This window comes from Eschrichtius robustus, chromosome 3, assembly GCF_028021215.1.
Source record: "Eschrichtius robustus isolate mEscRob2 chromosome 3, mEscRob2.pri, whole genome shotgun sequence".
Classification (NCBI taxonomy): Eukaryota; Metazoa; Chordata; class Mammalia; order Artiodactyla; family Eschrichtiidae; genus Eschrichtius; species Eschrichtius robustus.
The window spans coordinates 179339780-179361098 of NC_090826.1; the positions used below are offsets into that span (position 1 = coordinate 179339780).

The window sequence follows — 21319 nt, forward strand, 5'->3', positions numbered from 1 at the left end:
GTATTTCTAATCCAGAATATGGACTCTAAATCTCCAATCACTGTGTTTATTATGTCACTGTGAAGAGATACATGAAAACACAGATCTTCTGATGTGTTGTACTCCTTTATGCAAAGTGCAGTAGAACCTACCTGTCTGTGACAGAAGAAAATATACACTCAGTTGCCTTGTAGACTTGGGTACTACCAAAATTAGGCTATAGATCCTGCCTGAAGCCAGCCATAATGCATTCACAGAGCTTGTCTGCCAGACTCTGCTTCCTGATACACTGGCAGATGAGTCTGAGCTCCAGAAAGCTCTGTTTCCCCTGGATGCAATGTTAAATGGAAAACAGGGTGTTTGTACCATAGAGAATATGTAAAACTCTGTAATGGCTCCTTGTACCCCCTCTGGTGAATGCACCTCTCTTTGAAGTACACTGCTATTAAATTCAATGTGCATAGTGTTCCTGAAATTATCAAGCTAATTAATGTCAACCAATGCCATGTATGTAGGCTGCCCTGAGGAATCTCCTTCACTTTCAAAAAAGAACTAAAATAGGGTTTTTTGATCATCATCCATACATTATTTAACAAATACAAATTAACAACTTCTACATACATTCTGCCAGGCATTGTTTTGGGAAATGGGGATGAAGCAACAAAATAATGTCCTTTCCCTGATGGGGTTTATATTTGAGTGGAAAAAGAGAAGACTGGTAGGGAATGAGACTGAAGAAACAGCAAAGGGCCGTGGTAAAAATTTGGATTTGGAGATGCTCTTCCTGACATCTGTCTATAGGATGCCTTCTCGAGTTGAGAATGGACTAGTTTAATTCAATATTGGACCTCAGAGTTCCAGACACGTATTCATCGTATATGACTCATATTGATAATGACCAGAAATCATCATCGATCCAATATTGGTCCTATTTTTCTACACACATTTCTATATCTTTATTGAAAAAAAAAAAAAAATTTGGATTTCACTGGAACTGTGATGGAAAGCCACTGGAAGTTTCTGAGCAGGGACGTGGTCAAATGTGGCATGTGTTTTAAAGGGATCCTTCTGACTGTAATGTGGTAAACAGATACCTTACCGCTCCATGTTCATGTGGCTGAGTTGACTCTATTGGCCCTAGATAAACAGCCCCTTAATTGCTCTCAAGAACCCTTCTGTACTGCCATTCTATTACTGCGTGCTATGTGAACAAAGCGTCAACATTATTACCCTTATACTGCAGTCCCTAAAAACCTGACATATACCAGCATTAAACAGGCACTGATATTTGGGGACTCTATTCTCAAGAAAGATAGGTGTAGTTTAGTCCAGAGCCTATTTGCAATTCTAACAAGATAGGTTATCTATTTTGTGATATTGCAGAAGATTTCAAGCAGTAATTTTGCAGAGATGTGTCACTGAAGCAAGCATGATAAATCTGAATCGAACGATAATGAATTTTTGCTTTTAATTTTTTGCGTAACTTAAAGGGCTTCTTCACTTCCTGTATTATATGCCACCATATTCCCTGTTCTTAGAATAATGACTGGTACAATGTAGATGTTCAATAAATTTTTTTTTTAAAAAAAGAAAGATTGTTTGCCAATTGGAAAAGAAAGAAGAAAAAGATTTGAGCAAACTGGTTATGCAAACCTCTGGTGACTCATTAGTATAATGCCTATGTATGTTGATGCTGTTAAGGAGAAGGATTTTGGCCTTTTCTTTACTCCATGTCAGAATAATCTGTTATCTTTATACAGTCTTAGAATTACTGCATGTTTAACCTATCTGCAGAGGGAATGTTACAGCTAAATAGCAAGGCCCAGCAATAAGTTTAAACAGTCCTAGAGAGGCAGAATTTTGTGATAAGCAGGAAAGTTTTTACGCCACTTATGTCAAAGCGGAAAATATAAGAAGGATGCAATAAAGGGGCTTACCTGGTGGCGCAGTGGTTAAGAATCCGCCTGCCAATGCAGGGGACACGGGTTCGAGCCCTGGTCCGGGAAGATCCCACGTGCCACGGAGCAACTAAGCCCGTGACCGCAACTACTGAGCCTGCACTCTAGAGCCCGGGAGCCACAAATGCTGAGCCCACGTGCCACAACTACTGAAGCCCTCGCGCGTAGAGCCCATGATCCACAACAACAGAAGCCACTGCAAGGAGAAGCCCATGCACCACAACTAAAGAGTAGCCCCTGCTCGCCACAACTAGAGAAAGCCCACAGGCAGCAACAAAGACCCAGCACAGCCAAAAATAAATAAATTAATTAATTAATTAATTAATTAAAAAAAAAAAACAAAGAAGGATGCGATGAAGAAACGAAGCATATGAACCCAGTATATTTGAATAACTGAGGACAATCTTTTAAGTTATGCTTTGCTAGGATTATTTGTTGTTATTATTTATTATTAAAAACCCATTAAGTCCCACCATTTATTACAATAGCTATAGGCTACCACAAGGCATTTCAAGAGCTCAAAGAGAACGTCATACTGATAATTTATGAGAATTACAGGTCATGTTATTCCAAGAAGAGTGATAAGATTTTCAGAAATGAAATATATGGAAATTTCTGGAAATATGATCATATCTTGTTTGAAGAAAAATAAAAAAGACTGTTTCAAATAAAAATGAAACAGATGAACTTCAGAATAAATCTTAAGCCTAGTGAGCTATTCACCTCCCTACAAGGCAGGGCTTCATAAAGCTCTCACAAAGACCTCTTTTCATGGGAATATTGAATAATACTAAAATTATTTCTGTGGGAGACAGAATTCTAAGAATGACTGCCAATGACCCTTGCCCTCCCAGTTGAGTGCGGGTGGAATCTGTGAAGGATGAAATAGTACTTCCATGATTACATTACATTACATATAGCAAAAGGGAGATAATCTGTATGGGTTCAGTCTAATCACATGAGCACATAAATAGAAATTGTCTGCCTAGCGGCAGAAAGAGAAGTTAGAGAAATCTGAAGCAAGTGGAAGAATTTTACAGGTTCCTGTTGCCTTGAACTTGGAGGGGGCCACATGCAAGAATCAGAGATCAGACACTAGGAGCTGATTCCCTGCTGACAGCAATTGAAACAATGGGATGTACACACATACACACTCACATATACATACCCATATGAACAAGGAATTTTCCCGGGTAATTCAGCTCCAAATTTGAATCACGTAAATAGGGGGCTTCTCCAGAGGTCTAGGAAATCTTATTTGGTATTAAATAAATAAATATGCTGTATTATAATATCAAGAGTTTCATTATATTAAATGTAAATATTCTATATTATAAATAGACATGCTGTAATATCTAGAAAACACCTTTAGACATAGGCATTATTTAGTAAATTTGCCTTTTCCTGCTTTCTTTTAAGATTATTTCCTCCCAGACTACAATTAATAGAAGTGTAACATATGCCTTTTATTAGCCATATCCAGTTAGTATCATCATAGAATAACTTCTTATTTTATTCCCACTAATCTGACATGGAACTGACCTCTCACTCTTTTGTATTCAAATGAAAGATAGTCTCAGAAAACAAGCACTCCAAGAAAAACAAGAGGAATACTTACTTATATTTGTATTCCATTTTACAAATTCTAAAGAGCTTTACCCCAAATCCATTTTGCAATTAGAAGGGATATAATTAAATTAGCAAAACACTTTTACATACATTTCATTTACAATTGAAATAGTCTTATGTATTAAGTTGTTTGTACTTCCATTTTGCAGAAGAAAACAAACTGAAAAACATTGAAAACTTATATAATTATTTTTATGAGTCACACGTTAGAATATTGGAGAAATGCGATTAAGGCATAAAATATAACCCTTACTCTGAAGTATATCACAATTTAAAAGCTATCAAGTTGTTGGTAAGGTTGGCTATTCTAGCCATGTGCTTCCACCTACTAATCTTCTAATAACTGAAATATCAAACATTGTCTTCCTCTGTGTATTGTTTAAAAAAAAAAAAACAGCTTTGTAGTGACGCCTTTAATATTTTTGGCTTTGTATCATGAATAAATGACTAAGTCTCATATCCTACAATTGGTTGCACTGACAAAGAATACAATAGATGTGATCATATTATTTAACTGTTAGTATTTTATGTGGCATATATAATTGTGGTATTATTATATTTTGGTATAAGCTCGATATTACATGTGATTATATATGTATATATAACATATACTCAATTACTACTCACGCATTGAACTGTAAAACTAATTCCTAAATTTTATATAATTTTTTCATTATTTCAAGGTGAGAAATGGTTAATACCTGGAATACTCCCCTGACACGACCCACTAAGGTTAATATAAGAGTGAAAGACATTACATTGCAGAAGACAAAATTTCAGACTCAAATTCTACTCTGGGCTTTGAAGCTCAATAAATGTGTGAATATATTGGCAAAATGGAAATAGTAATAGTACCTACCACAAATCCTTAGTTACAATGATTCAAAAAGATGGTCCTAATAAAGTATTTGGCACATTGTAAAAGTGTTATTAAGATTAGTTTTTCCTTTGATTATTATTATTGGTGGTGCTGGTGCTGGTTCTTATAAATTCCATCTATGCCTGCCTTGTCAACTATTTTTAGTTCATAATTTTTATTCTTATGTAAAATTTTGTAAAAGCTTCAGAGAAAACATGTGACAAATACAAGCTAGTTTTATCAGAGTTTAATCACAGAAACTAAAGCACCAGTGTGTAGGTAAACACACACACAGGCACATACACATTTCTTACAGAGATTTATTTGCCTTTATGCAATTGTGGGAACTTACAAGCAGTCTATGTGTTGCTGTTGTCTCTGAATCTGATGCTGGAGCCTGAAGTCCATGCAGCAGGCCATTGGTAAGAGTATATGTGGCTGTAAAGTAAGGGAGAACAGGGACAACATGGAATCCACTAGTGTGAGTTAGAACCTAAAATTAGGATAGATTGAAACCTTTGTCAGTTCTCGTTGTCCCTGACCTTAACATATGTGTGTTTGCAAAAGAAAACAAAATCAAAAAACCAAAAAGCAAAAAGACTGGCACCTTTCATCGGAGGGCAAAAGACACACTGGGTTGAGCAGTCAAAGAAACACCAAAACAAGGTGACCCAGCAGATAAGTAACAAGTTATGAGCCACAGAGTGGCTGCTGCTTCCCTTCTCCCCCCAGAATCTCACCCAAAAAAATTTTTTTTAATTTAACAAACTGAGAAACATACATGGAAGAGAATTCAGTGAAATATAGTTCAACTAAGTCAAGTTGACACATTTCAAAGCCACCACACTAATAAAGAGTTAAGTGATAACAACAAACTTAAGTAGTGATAAAATGATGGCTATATTTCATTATATATTTATCCAAACCCATAGAATGTACAACACCAAGAGTGAGCCCTAAGGTAAACTATGAACTTTGAGTGATTATGATGTGTCAATGTAAGTTCATCCTTGGTTAAAAATGTACCATTCTGGTGCTCAATGTTGATAATGGGGGAGGCTATGCAAATATGGGGCTGGGGAAATATGGGGAATCTCTGTACCTCCCTATCAATTTTGTTGTAAATCTAAAACTGCTCGAAAAATTAAGCCTTAAAACAAAAGAATGAAAAGTAGTCATAAGACATCTCTTAGAGTCTTCGAAAAAGAATAAATTGCCTTTCCCAAAAGCTGAAAGTCAATTGACTCACACAATGTGGGTGGAGCAGTTACAGATCAATTAATTCTGTGTCACCAAGATCAGCTCATGTTTGTTTGCTTGTTTTTCCCCCCAAGAAGTGAGATGAAATGGAAAAAACAATGTCTAATATTTTCAGAGTATGATTTCATATTTTAAATGCTAATATTATGAAAGTGATTCTATTACCATCACATTTATGCATAGGCAGCAGCCTGACAAAGTTCTTTAAGAACACAAACTAAACATTTAATTGGATGTATAAAATTGTAATAATGGGTATATTAAAATTTAATTTAAATCAGATAAATTGAGCCAACAATTACGCCTTATTTTCCAAATCACATCTGCTTTTTATCCCCAATATTATACTCTTATTATCATAAAGTCTAAAGTATATATCACATATGGAACACTATTAGTGTTTCATTTTGGAAATAAACTATTCTTAAGACTAAGCAATTAAAAAAATCTCTTCTTCCTTTCCTTCTAATTTCTAATAGAATCCAGTTTAATCTTACTCAACAGATTGGCAGAAAGCATTAAGCAGACACATTCTTAAGAATATTCAGCCCAAACCATGTTTTTTTACTGTGATAATTACTACTGAGTATATCTATAGAATGCTTAGCTTGAGGCTTTAGCGAATAAACTGACTCATATTCTGCTTTCCTAGGAATAACATTGTTATCTGATTCCTTTTCTTGCGGTAGCTTCACTAATAACAAACAGTATTATTTATCTCAATGTGTTTTATCTTCAAGACCAAACTTGCTGTTAGAAAACATATCCTAATATTTTTAAAAATTATGATTATAGGAAATAGTCAAAGCTTAAAGTAGGAGAACAAGCAGAGATTCTGTTCCATTTTTCCCCAGAGGGATTGAAAACTACTTTTATTGCACATGAAATCACCTTTCATTTAAGACCATGCTGAAATTGACCATTGGTATGTAAACAGAAGCTTTGGATTCACCTCATTAGGGGTTTAATTAATATAGGGGATGGGACAGGACAAAATTAGGAAGCAAAAATCTTAAAGGTAGATATTAAATCACTAACTTGCTACTTGAAAATTTAAGAATTAGTTGCTTCTATGATGACCTGTGGGAAAATGGTTTGGGTGCTAAAGAAGAAAACCTTAAACCATGAGAATGAATAATTCCACTCTTTTATAAATTGACCAAACAGTCAAATTTTATTGCTTCTTTTTTTTTTCACTGCAAGCTCCTATCATCATTAAAGCTAGCTAGTACAAAAGGAACAACCATAGCAGTCAACCTTCTTGAATTTTACAAGGTATAGTCAGTTTCTTAGTGGCATTGGATTTTACTTCTGTTACTTAATATTTATTGGTATGATTCTGAAACTAAGTTTTCTTTATTGCACACTTCTAGCCCATGAAGGTACTGCTTTAAATGCATGATTTAGTCCAGTGCAAACTAATTAAATAAAATCAGTTTCTTGAATAGTGGAAAGCAAATCTACTGAATTCCATCTATCACAACTGACACAAAGACTTACTTTGTGGGTAACAAGGGTTTCCTTTTTTTTTTTTTTAAAGAGGAATAAGGATGATTTTTATGTTTTTACCATTAAAATGCTTTTTTTTATTCTTCATATCCCTAATAATATATGAGTTTATTTAAATATTAGAGTTGTACTTACAAGAAAAGCAGCCACTTTGGTTAATTCAGAATGGTATTTATATTGTTAAATTCAAAGAATTAATGTAAGAAATTTGATACTTGTTTCTTGGTTATGACCTAGTTTGAGAACCAGGTAAGAGGAAGATGCCATCTTGGTTCTGGAGAAATAAACAGATTACTTACAGTAAACTAGATAATTCTCAAAAGTAGAATTTTGAGGACAAAAAGTTTTAAAATAATAAATGTAGGATGATATCTTTTATATGAAGCTTAAACTCATGCAGGAGACCATATATTGTTTAACTATGCAAATAATTCTAGTGACCTGGGATTATAAACGCAAAATCAGGATAGAAGGAGTGAAACGAGGTTGGAAAAAGTAGTTGGAGGCTTCAACATTATTTGATGATACATCAATTTTTATTATATTCTACATAATAACTTTTTCATATTTAGAATTTTTATAGTAAGTTTTGTTGTTGCAGTTGTTTTACAGGTACCGGCAAAATTCTGCCAGCTGTCCAGTTAGGAATGCACAACGTCACCCTCACGTGTGACATTAACTTCAAGTTCAGAGGTTCCCCAAACTACCCTCAGGTTTGATCTTTCTAGCAGGACTCACAGAACTCACTGAAAGCTGTTATATTATAATTGGCCAAGGGAGGAAGGGAGGAAGGCAGAGGCTAGGGAAAGTACTAAATGTGGAGCTTCTTTTGTCCGCTTCCATGAAGTCATGGACAGCACCACTTTCAGAGCGTCAGTGTGTGACAGTATGCTGGAGTCTTGCCAACCAGGGAAGTTCACGAGTCTTGGTACCCAGATTTCTAATTAGGGCTCCATCACAGAGGCATAACTGAATCTTCAACTGGCAGATCTCAGTTTCCAGCTCCTCAGGACATCTAACTGATACCGCTCCCAGAAGTACAAAGCAAAGGCTAGACCTCTCTTTGGTGAAGGTTAAATTACTTACCACCACACAACCTCTCACACACAAAAATAAATGAATAAATACATTCTCTGGGAGGTAGATTATTGGAGAGCTTAACTTTCTGCAATATTTTAAAGTTTTAGTTAACATATATCCTTTCCTAATAAAGACAAAAGACCCTTTAACACTAACTTGAAAGGATACATGCAACCTAATATTCACAGCAGCACTATTTACAATGGCTGAGATGTGGAAGCAACCTAAGTGCCCATTAACAGATGAATGGATAAAGAAAAAGTAGTATATGGGTGACCCAGAGAACATCATGCTTAGTGAAATAAGTCAGAAAGAGAAAGACAAATACTCTATCTGAACACTTACATGTGGAACGCAAAAAATAAAACAAACGGAAGTATATAACAACAACAACAAAAAGATCCTTTGAAAAAAGAGAGAACCTTACATAATTCTAACACTTCTCACCAGTTGATCATTGAGATCATTGAGAAATACTGTTCTAAGGGCCTTTGGCCTAAGGGCTTTTGGCTCAGTGGCGAATAATCAAAAACTTCACTTAAAAAACTCCTTATCTGCAAGAAACACTTCCAGAATTAACTCTTTTAACAGCCATTTAGTGATTTAGGTAAGGACTTTCTCTAGATAAATGTATCTATTTGAGAGGGAAAAAAATTGGATTTGACAAGCCATGCATAACCATAGCTTTTTTAGTGTTTTTAATCAATCATGTTATCACTGCATAATTTTTAATCAGGTGCTTCGAAAGGACAGGAGCTGTTTCCTCATCTGATTTTTTTCTCCTCTTCTTTTATAATTTTATAATCCCTCTCTTTCTGTCTCTAATCACATACATTATTCTTTGTAGCATGGAAGGTCACATCTTAAGGACTGAGCTGTTGCTCCATTTTAAATAGATTCAATTCTCAATCAGAAAATGCATTCATTGATCCATTGGTCTTCTGCACCAAAGGAGACAACAGAAAACAGAGAATGGGAAAAACAAAAATAATGTGTAATGACTGATAGACTGTGAACATTTAGCCTTAAATGTGAGAAATTATATAAACTGGTATTTTCTTAGAATCAAATATTTGAGGTGCAAAGAGAAATGTAAAATATTTGCTACATTTGTTATTTTTTGTTTTAAGTGAATCTAGTGAAATATATTAGCATAATGAAAAATTACTTAAGGAACTTCCCTGGTAGCACAGTGGTTAAGAATCCACCTGCCAATGCAGGGGGACACGGGTTTGATCCCTGGTCTGGGAAGATCTCACGTGCCGTGGAGCAACTAAGCCCCATGCGCCACAACTACTGAGCCTGTGCTCTAGAGCCTGCGAGCCACAACTACTGAAGCCCGCGCGCCTAGATCCTGTGCTCCACAAGAGAAGCCACCGCAATGAGAAGCCCGTGCAGCGCACGAAGACCCAATGCAGCCAAAAAAAAAAAAAAAATTAATAAATAATTTTTAAAAAATTATTTACTGTCATCTTCAATTAGACATTATCTACTAATGGTTACTGAGTTTCTCTGTATGTGAACAAAAGGAGAATAATCATGTCTTTCCTTTCCCATATGCTAGAAGAAACAAACAACAATAACACCAAAACAGGTTTCAGTTGCAGCCTGAATGATTTACCCTCAGTATGCTAAACATCGAACTGAGATGTTAGAATGTCTTTCTCTTGAGTGCTTAAAAACCCATGATAAATTTAAATGACTTGAAAGATCTGTAAGTCTCTGAGGATGAAAGAAGGACTAAAGACCTCTTGAGGTATCTTCTACAATCTCCTACCTTTGGAGAGTCTATGATATATTAGGGAAAACCGAAGTAGAGAAGAAGATTGATAGAGAGCAAGAGTACTGATTTTTAACGAGTAGACTTCAACAGGCTGTTCAACACTGTGCTGATAAATTCTTGTCCGTATTTGTCGGTCATCAAGGAATTTACAAGAAAGGAGTCCCTGCATGTTCTTTGAGGCCTCCTGTTACAATACAAATAAATCTCTTGGATTTGGGAGCCCACGGTAAAAAGGACACTAAATACTTTGACTTTGAGCCTAGAGCTTCTTCCCAAAGAAAGAGAAGCACGTGTGCAGAAACTATTATCTCCTAAGAGCTGTTCAGTAAATATCTGTCGAATAGAATAGAACAGAACAGAATAGAACCGTCATGAAGCATTTAAATGGCAGGGTATTTAGGAACAAGCAAAACTGTCCCTTCTTGGCTTTTTTTTTTTTTAATTAATTTTTACTGGAGTATAGTTAGTTGCTTTACAATGTTGTGTTAGTTTCTGCTGTACAGCAAAGTGAATCAGCTATTAATATACATATATCCCCTCTTTTTTGGATTTCCCTTCTTGGCTTTTTTAGTATTTCTTGCAGTTTCTACCAAGTGTGGAATATTATAATATACATATAAGAGGTACTACTAAGTATTTTTTAAATAACATCCATTAAGTCAATAAAAGTGTACATAGAGAAAAATACAAAAACAATATAAATCTAGTAAATGTACGTTTAGATATTTTAAAAATCTGAAAGTAATAACAAAAGTAAAACTGCAAGGCTATAAATTTGGTCCTTAGATGTTTAACATAGTTCCAACTGATTACAGATAGCTACTATTTTATTATTGAATTCAGTGACTCAATTTGTTAAATTTCATCTTTTATTAGGAAGGGATCAAGGGTAGTAAAATGATAGTAAATTTTATGAACAAAAATATTTTTGATATAATTAATTTTAAAGAAAATTTAAAATAGGGATGTATTATGTAATTTGTTAAATATTTTAATACAATTATTTTTTAACAAAAGTAAACTTAATTGAAATTAAACAATTATATATTGTACCTACTCTTGGCAATTTACTCTAGCACATTTTAAGGATTTGGGACCTTCTGGCTTAATGTGTTTAATCCTTCATTCACTCAGTAAAATAAGAATTATCCCTAGTAACTATAAAGGAAAAGAGACGAGTCCCTTATCACAGGCTCACATCTGAGAACTACAAAGTCATGGCACAAATGACTCCATCCAACACTCCCCTGTCACTCTCTCTCTCTCTCTTTCACACACACACACACACACACACACACACACAGAGTCTGAGAGACCAAACTCTAGCATGACTTTTTCAGCTCAACATTGTAACTGTCAGATGACCCCTGCATCCTTAATGATGAGAAAGCTCAGTGTTGCCAAAAATATTTACTGTTTGTCCCAGTCAAAACCTGTAGGTCCCTAACCTCCTTTTTCTTAGAACATTTACTTTAGAAAACTTGCTATTGTAAATCCTCTTTTTGCCACTTTGAGATGTAAATCGTTTACAACCCAGAAATGTCATTCCCAAGTTGCTAAGAGCCACATCTTTGAAATGTAATCATCAAGAATGTCCTTCAATACTTTTCCTTAGTACATCCCAGCATTTTAAAAGCCTCTCACCTTTTATTTTAGCACAGCTGAGTTCAGTTTATGCTGGAGTCTCTCTCTCCTACTGCAGTAGTCCAAATAAAATCTGTCTAGCCACCTTTGACAGATGCCCAGCTCTGTTTCTCTTTGACAGTTTCTTGGCACTGACTCAGATCTGGGTAGGAGTCACAATCAGACTCTGGAACAGAACAACTGCACCTCCCGGCACCCACTGGGACCTTTGTCTGCTTGCTCATTTGTGTGTGTGGTGGTAAATTCAACTGCTGTTCTAGTGTCCCAGACTGATGTCTATTGAAGCAACGTGAGAACAGATTTTGATTCTTAAGTTTCTGAGTATATCCTAGAGGCTGAATTAGAAGCCCAGGCTTTCCTGTTTGTAAGGTGCAGGGACTGGCTTAGAGTCCCAGGCTTGTTTGCAAAGTGCCATTAGTTAAGAACATGGAAACTTCTTAGTTGACTAAAATTTCTCCTTCTTAAATTCTTGCATAGTATGTGCTTCACCATTACAGCCCTAATTCTATACACTTTCTTGCTGGAAAAACTTTACTAGAGTCTCTTGAGCTACAATCGCCTCTCTGGGGCTCCTGGAATATCTCCAAATTAGTCCACTTAAGAGGAGCCCTAGCACTGTTGGTGGGAATGTAAATTGATACAGCCACTATGGAGAACAGTATGGAAGTTCCTTAAAAAACTAAAAATAGAACCACCATACGACCCAGCAATCCCACTACTGGGCATATACCCTGAGAAAACCATAGTTCAAAAAGAGTCATGTACCAAAATGTTCATTGCAGCTCTATTTACAATAGCCAGGACATGGAAGCAACCTAAATGTCCATCGACAGATGAATGGATAAAGAAGATGTGGCACATATATACAATGGCATATTACTCAGCCATAAAAAGAAATGAAATGGAGGTATTTGTAATGAGATGGATGGAGTTAGAGTCTGTCATACAGAGTGAAGTAAGTCAGAAAGAGAAAAACAAATACAGTATGCTAACACATATATACGGAATCTAAGGAAAAAAAAAAAAAAAGCCATGAAGAACCTAGTGGCAAGATGGGAATAAAGACACAGACCTACTAGAGAATGGACTTGAGGATATGGGGAGGGGGAGGGGTGAGATGTGACAGGGTGAGAGAGTGTCATGGACATATATACACTACCAAATGTAAAATAGATAGCTAGTGGGAAGCAGCCGCATAGCACAGGGAGATCAGCTCGGTGCTTTGTGACCACCTAGAGGGGTGGGATGGGGAGGGTGGGAGGGAGGGAGATGCAAGAGGGAAGAGATATGGGAACATATTGTATGTGTATAACTGATTCACTTTGTTATAAAGCAGAAGCTAACACACCATTGTAAGGCAATTATACTTCAATAAAGATGTTTAAAAAAAAAAAGCCTTCTGGGACTTCCCTGGTGGTCCAGGGGCTAAGACTCTGCTCTTCCAATGCACGGGGCATGGGTTCGATCCCTGGTCGGGGAACTAAGATTTCCACATGCCATGTGGCGTGGCCAAAAAACAAAAAGCCTTCCATGTTGTGTAACCCGTTGGAGTATCTCCCTTTCTATCAGATGAGATGCTGCCTGATTCGTGAATCGTTTAATAAAGCCAATTTATTCAAAATTCAAAGTAAAAAAAAAAAAAAAAAAAAGAGGAGCCCTAGAGCAAAAGGGAACAAAACTCTTTATGGATAGTGGTCTGCTTACTTTAGCTGGTATGAAGAGGCCAAAAAATGACTAAATAGATCAAAACTCAAACTGTCAAGGCTCTTAAACAATGCCTTCAGAAAAAACATCTAACCCAATAAGTTCCCTGGTGTCCCTACCGTGCCCAATACTCCCCTCTGAGCTTTCCCCTACATCCCTCTCTCCCAGAATGTCCTCCACCAGCTGCAACTCCAGCCCCTCAACTTCCTGTAAGCCTAAGATTCACCAGGGGCCCCAGCTTCTGGAGGTGAAGCCCAGGGTTGAGCCAAAACCTGCTCTCAAGTAAGACAAAAGGTCTGAAAACCCTGAAAAATGTATTCAGCAAGAAGTTCCAGAACTGTGGGCGCCCGCTGATCACGACAGCTGCTTAAATTTTAAGGGGAAAGGTCACTGAATCCAGGATTGCATGGCCCTCAAAAGGAGGGGGAAAAACTGAAGTCCCCACCACCTTACAAGATTATTGATTCCTCTCCAAGGATAGAAATGTCCAATGCTCTCAACTGCCACTAAACTCACAAGGCAACACGACTCTAGAATTTGAAGGGCACTTCACCGCATTTCTCATCAACACCAGGGCATTACATTCTACCTGTAACACCACCTTATTTCCTGCCCCCCCTTCCTTGGAGTCACAAAACTTTAGCAGTGAAGGATTTTGATAATTTACCTCATGAGTTGCCTCTTTCTCAGCCTCTTAACATTTCTAAGGGATCTGTTAAAGCTCAGTACAACGTCCTTCTCAGTTATACTATCACAGGAGATCTATTAAGAAGGAATCTTCTCATGAAATGGAGTATCAGAATTCATTGTGGTCCCCAAAGGACTCCTTCTGCAAGTTCCCAGCTCCTCCCAATATGTACATATCTCTAATAAGTACACCCTCTAGGCTGCATGTTTTCTAATTAGTTAGAGGCTTTTTCCCCCACTAAAACACCTCAGCAACGTCATTGCCAAAATTTTCCTAGAAGGAATCCTCTCTACCATCTCTACTGATAGAGGGTCGCATTTCACTGGCAAAAGAGTACAGGAAATTGAAGAGGCCACATGCATTAGTCAGAACTCCACTGTCCTTACCACCCTCAGTCATCAGGCTCCAGAGAAAGCAAAACTGGATGAACTGTTTGAAGAATTTAACTTACCATGGTCACAAGTATTAATGACTCTAAGATCTTGACTCCTACCTCCTCATAGACTATCCCTGTTTCAAATCATTGCAGGAAGACCCATGAGAATGCTCTACTCACCCTGGCAAATAGAGAACTCCAATCTAACTCCTACATATACAATCAGGAATTAATTAAGTACACACAGTCATTTAATCAGTAAGAAGTCAAGGTTGCCTTTCCCCTCAAACTCTCTGATCAACTCTTACATGATTCATAATTAGGAGATCTGGTATTTCAGAAATGCTACCACTGGAAAATTAAACTTGAACCCAGATGGAAAGAATCTTATACTGTTTTACTCATTGCTAACACTGCTGTCAAACTACAAGGTGTTCAACTTTGGATCCATTTTTCACAGCTACAGAAATGCAAGAACTGTTCAGAGTGGAAGAACACTACAACTGGAGTCCTCACAGTGAGCCTCTATCAAGAGTCTCCAGAAGCCAACTACAGCTAGAGGCAGATGGGCATCCAAAGAACTACAGATGGGGCTTCCCTGGTGGCGCAGTGGTTGAGAATTTGCCTGCCAATGCGGGTGACATGGGTTCGAGCCCTGGTCTGGGAAGATCCCACATGCCGCGGAGCAACTAGGCCCGTGAGCCACAACTAATGAGCCTGCGCGTCTGGAGCCTGTGCTCCACAACGGGAGAGGCCGCGACAGTGAGAGGCCCGCGCACCGCGATGAAGAGTGGCCCCCGCTCGCCGCAACTGGAGAAAGCCCTCGCACAGAAACGAAGACCCAACACAGCCAAAAAAATAAATAAATAAATACATTTATAAAAAAAAAAAAAAAAAGAACTACAGATGATGTCACGAAGTAGGCAGCCTCTACCCAAGGTGACAGAACAAGATCACCCCGGATTCCCCTTCTTTGTCCTCTGTCTTTTCATTCTTGCCCCCTAAGCATTCTCATACTAGTCCTGTATCCAGCACAACACTCTGTGTCCATTGCTATGGCTCCTCCTTCTTGCCCTAAATATATCCCAGTCCTCCACCATGATCCCCATCTCTCACTCTGACCCATGTTTTCCTATTGGGACCACAATACCCTCCTTCTCTTAGCCCACCAGGAAGCCAATGAAACAAACCAAAGTAATTACTGGGTTTGCTCTCACCCCCACTCCCAGCCCTAAAATTGGTATCCCCTTAATAATTGCCCCATTTATGCTTTTATATGTAACTCTGTCAGGAAATATACACACCCAACCAGGTACGTCTTCCTTTTTAAATGATACTAAATGATGACTTAAAGGCCCTCAAGACTGGGACTACAGTGTGGCCTCTTTAACCCAAGGATGTGGTGTTTTACTAGAAATCAGTTTAATGAATGTAGTCACCCTGTGGGACACGGGAAATGCTCTAAGTCCTTATACCAAAGTGCATTCTATTTTCATAAAACTAGAACTTGTTGTAAAGGCCAGACTCCCTTTAGGGACACCATTCTCCTTCAATGCCCTTGTGACATCAACATCATTTATTCCATACAGTATACAGGCAAAAGACATTGCTAGTTAAATGGGACCAAAATACCAACCAGTCAGAGATGATGGTACGACACACCCTTTGAAGCCTACTCCCAACTAGCCCTTCAAAATTCTACTACAACCACTAAAAGTAGTAACCAGTCCTATTATGCTCTTAAGAAATGTTATTTTATGCAGTCATAAAGCATACAAAGCACTTTCAGCCCACCAGACTGGCCCCTGAGATGTGGCTTATGCTGTCCCTCAAATGGCTATCTAAGACAAACCTCCCAAAGGACAAGTTAGAAACATGAGAGATCATGGTACCTCTGGTCCTGACACTCCTGCACAAACCATTGCTAGATTAGAATAGTCTTAAGTGGGTCCTGGAGAAAGCCACTCACTCAGGCCAAACTTACAGGGCATTGTGTTCTCCGTATCTTATCCCTCCCCATCATTTTAGCCCTCTCCTGTTCTGGGAGATATATTAGTCCCATTGGTCTGCCTCTGTCTGTTAAATGCATCATTGCCCCTGTAGAATAGCTGTGCCACTGCTAACATTACTAAGCCTCCATGGTTGCCTCACCCAGCACTTTGACCCCTCCTGAACCTGAAAGTAATGTCTAGACCCTCCTCAAGCACCTCAACGTGATGATTAATAATTGTTCTATGAAGAAGAGATCCACTCTTTCTCTTGAACAAAAAGAGGGACTGAGAACCACAAACTCCTGGAACAAATGACTCCACCTAACACTTTCCTTCACACACACACACACACACACACACACACACACACACACACACACAAGACTTGACCAAACTTTAGCATGACTACTATCAGCTCAAGGTCTTGTCTTGAGGATGACACCACTCTTGTAAAATGCCTGCCTAAGAAAGTATATCACTTCTAAAAGAATTTAGTGTCCGTTCCTTCCAAAACCTGATTAAAGACTCTTGACCTCCCTTTTCCTAGAGCATTTACTTTAGAAAACTTGCAACTGTAAATCCTTTTTCTGCCCATTTGAGATGCAAATCTTCTAAAACCCAGAAATGCTTTTCTCAAGGACCCAGGAGCCATCCCTTTCAAATGCAATCATCAAGAAGGATAGAGCCCCCATGTCCCAGTCTCTGTGGGAGAGTAGGACCCTAACTTCAATAAGTGTCAATTAGCAAACACAGATGGCATAATCACATTGGCCAACCACACCCTTCCCCCCTCCACTCCTCTCCCCTACCCACAGTCCTTCAGTACTTCTCCTTTGGCACACTCCAGCAATAAAAAAGCATCCCACCTTTTGTTTCAGTGGAGTTGAACTCAGTCTTAGTTTATACTAGAGTCTCTCCCTCCTACTGCCATAGTCAGAATGTCTTGTCACCTTAGGTAAGTGTCTGGCTCTGTTTCTTTTTGACACATTTCATAGGAGCAAACAGACATTCACCAAATAAACAGACACACAATGCAATGACTACAAGTGGTAAGTAATGTTGATCACGAAAATAACAAAGTGCTATGGTAGAGGATAAGCAGTGCTTTTGTTTTGTTGGGTTGACTGAAGAGGTGATACATGAGTTGAAACATTAAAAATGAGAAAAATCTTATAAAGGGATAGATGAATATTTTTCCAGGCAGAGAAACATAAACTGAAAAATACAAGGGGTAAGAAAGAGGCTTGAATGTGGTAGGAATGACAGATAACTGTGCATTGACTATAGTCAGAAAAAAGGTAGAGTGAAGCTGGACATGTAAAGTGGGATGTAGGTCATGCAATACCTTCTTAGTCACTGCAAGAGTTTGTATTTTATGGCAAATGCTTTGGAAACTACTGAAGGACAGAAGTGAATAGATAATAAATCATTTTATTTTCAAATTTTCACAGTAAGTTCTGTACACAAAATAGATAGGGGGAGAGAAAATATGTAAGCAAGAAGAGTTACTTGGTTAATGGGGCTGTCTAGGTGAGCAGAAAAATGGTAGTTAAGAATAGCTAGTATTAAGATATATTTTTTGTCCAAAAGCCATTGATTGGATGTTGAGAATAAAGAAAAAGACATTTAAGATATTTCTCAAGTTTCTAACTTCAATAACTGGAGACCGTTTTCCAATTGTTGAAACTTAGAAAAATATTAGACTTTACAGGACAGAAAAATAAAGATTTTGATTTTGGACGGGCTAAGTTTAGAAGTCTATGAGCTATCCAAGTGGAAATATCAAAATCTCAGTGAAAGTATCTTGGCTGTAGTTATACATGTGAAAGTCTATGGATGGTATTTCAGTGAATGAGATCACCCTCAAGTGATGACAGAAGAAAAAGATAGAAAATACCTATAATCTGAGAATCTGTATCATTTAGAGACAGGAGAGGCCAGGAAAGCCTAAGAATGGAGGCCAGTAAAACAAGAGGGATACCTGAAGAGAAAACTACCACAAAGGCCAGGGGGAGATTTCTAAGAGTGAGGGTAAGATCAATTCTGTTAAACACTACTAACTAGTCAAATACAACAAAAAATTTTTAAAAACGTACATTGGATTTGATTAAAGTAGAAATAATGGATGACCCTGACAAAAGCAGTTTCACTGGAGTTGTGCAATCTCCACAGACAGCAATAATTTGGAAAATAATTGGGGAGTGGGCTATAGCAATGTGTCAGACCAGACTACTGTAACTGAAAACCTCACATGACAGATATCTAGGAATACTACATAATTGTTACTTTTTAAAAACATATACTGCAGTTGCAGCAAGAAAAAGAAAAATATCAGAAAAAAAAGAAATAGTACTGAATACTGGAGAGGTGAATTCATGAGACACAAAGTGGAGGAGAGAGGAAAGGAACCATTTTAGTAACTAGAGGGCTGCCTTTTAATGTTATATGGAAACAAATCTGGCACTTTTCTTACAGACATGTTCACAGAGCCCTTCTTTATCTCCCATAATTCCCTTTTCTCTTTTTATGTTTCACACTCAGGAGGAGCTTGGGTGAATTCTGAATATTTTTTCAGAGCTCTGAGGTATCACCCTAGTTCACACGTTTATTATTTATGGCATCATCAGTGGTGATTGCCTCCTAACTAGCCTCTCATATCTTACTCCCTCTACCAAATGCTCATCATTATGCTCTTTCTAAAGCAAATCTGCCAAGGTCCCACTTCTGCTTAAAACATTCAGTGGACCACCATCAAGTTTAGGTTAAAACAGTAACTTGCTCATGAGGTGGCTCCTACCCTACCCTGCTATGTTCAATTCCTTTAATTTCACTATAGCATCCTATCCGGGCACAGCAAATCATCTGCCAATATCAAAAAATCACTGTATGTGACTGCTTCGGTCGCTAAACCTGCTGTAAGGTCTTCTTGCAATGTTTTTGTCAACCGGTCCATATGATAATCAATCTAATCTATTCATAATTCATGATTAAACTCAAATTTCCTCCTTCTAAAATATTTTCTGACTCTGCTTTCTCCCTCTTGCAGGCAGAAAGTCCTTCACTATTCTTCTATAACGCCTTGAGTCCCTTTCTCATAGGAACACTGATCACACTTTGTAATGTGAAATTACCCAAGTAGACGGTTAACTCCTTCAAGGTAGGCCATGTCGTTTTGGGCACAGCTTGGAGTAAATGCTCAATAAATGTTAAATGAATAACTAACAATCACTTAAAGAATCTGTTATCTTTTAAAGTTCTTTTCTAAAATTTTGATTTTTAAAAATATTCAGCATTCATTCATTTACTACAGTTACATGTCAAACTGGTCTCTCAGTTAAAATTACTTTTCTGTGTTATTCATTTATTCTTAAGTCTATATTTGTTTCTCTCCTTAAATGTATTCTTCTTATAACATTTTAATTCAATTCTTGTAAATTATATCACTTTGAATCCTGTTATTTGAAGTTAGAGAAAACCCGTATTAAAAAACTTTAAACATAAGGGAAGTCACTAATAACAAAATTGGAATTCTGACAAGGAACATGCACTAGTGTTGTTGTTGGTTATTCAAGAATGGCAAAAATTACCCAATCTTTATGGGAAGGCCTTATTAATATGAATTGGGTCACATGTCAATTCTGGTTGCCAGGGTCATACAATGCAGCAATTGGCTTAGGCATGGTTTCTGAACTAAGTGCTTAGGAGGGAGATTGGCTTTGAATCATGAGAAGCCAACCAAAGCCCTGATCACTGGTAGTTCTAAGTTAATGTCCTTATTCTGAGCCAATGAGAGAGGTTGGGGGTGTTATTAAAGAGTCAACACAATGTTTACTATACATATATGACTCTTTACTTATAACTACTTAAATATATATGCATGTGTATTTGGATTTTTTGACACATACTTAAAATTCAAAGACTAATGTGTGTCTGGGTTGTTAAAAACAAGGCAGTTTCTAAACAGAATTGACACTTATTTTCAGGTTATTCTCAAGTAACAGCGATGATTATTAAACACAGAAACAGAATTGAACTGTACATGTTTTTATCACATATATGTTATTTTAAAATTATTTTAATATCATATAAAACATACTTCTAAAAATATAAAACATAATTTAAACAAGTATATTCTCCAGCTTAGTATGAATGTTTAACATAATGAGCCAACTTTGAGAAGAGAGTTGCTACAAAGCAAAGGCATGTGATTGCTTTGGAATGACTCTGATTCTTACAAAATTTTGATTATGTATTTCATACAAAGGATTGCAAGTGAAACACAGACTTAATATTTTTCTTTTGTTTCTGAATTTTTTCTCTCTCAATGATAAGATTCCTTTCTCATACTTAATCTGAAGATTGAAAGATTGTTAAGGATTCAAAAATCAAGCAGTATAAGACAAGGATGAGATCAATCAAATACATTAACTTGGAAGTGTTTTCATTTGAGATATTTTGGTAATTTGTCTCTGCCAGGTAAGCTTGTTTGTTATGTTAGGAGCAAAGGTAGGTTATTATAAAATAGTTATTTTGCAGAAATAAACATTTCCAATAAACCCCAAAGCACAAAAAAATCAATCTCTGCTATACAAAATATTACAATATTTTATAGTGATTTATAATTTACAAAGCACATTCACAAAAAGCGTCTCATTTACTTCCTATGAAAGTCCAGTAAAAGAGAGATTATTATTCATATTTTTGGATGAGAAAACTGAGAATCAGAGAGCTTAAATTACATGTGTGAGATAACAGTAATAGAAATCAGAGCTGGAGCTTGAATGTAGACTCTTGATTCTCCATCTAGGGCTCCTTCCTCTACTGTCAAATCCCTTCATGCCTTCAATTTAGAGGTTTGA

The 21319-nt window shown here is 37.1% G+C and overlaps 1 pseudogene; it reads right to left on the reverse strand.

The window, feature by feature from the left end:
- Positions 1-821: 821 nt before the first annotated feature.
- LOC137763175 (small nucleolar RNA SNORD113/SNORD114 family) lies at positions 822-898 on the reverse strand (annotated as a pseudogene).
- Between the last annotated feature and the right edge of the window lie 20421 nt (positions 899-21319).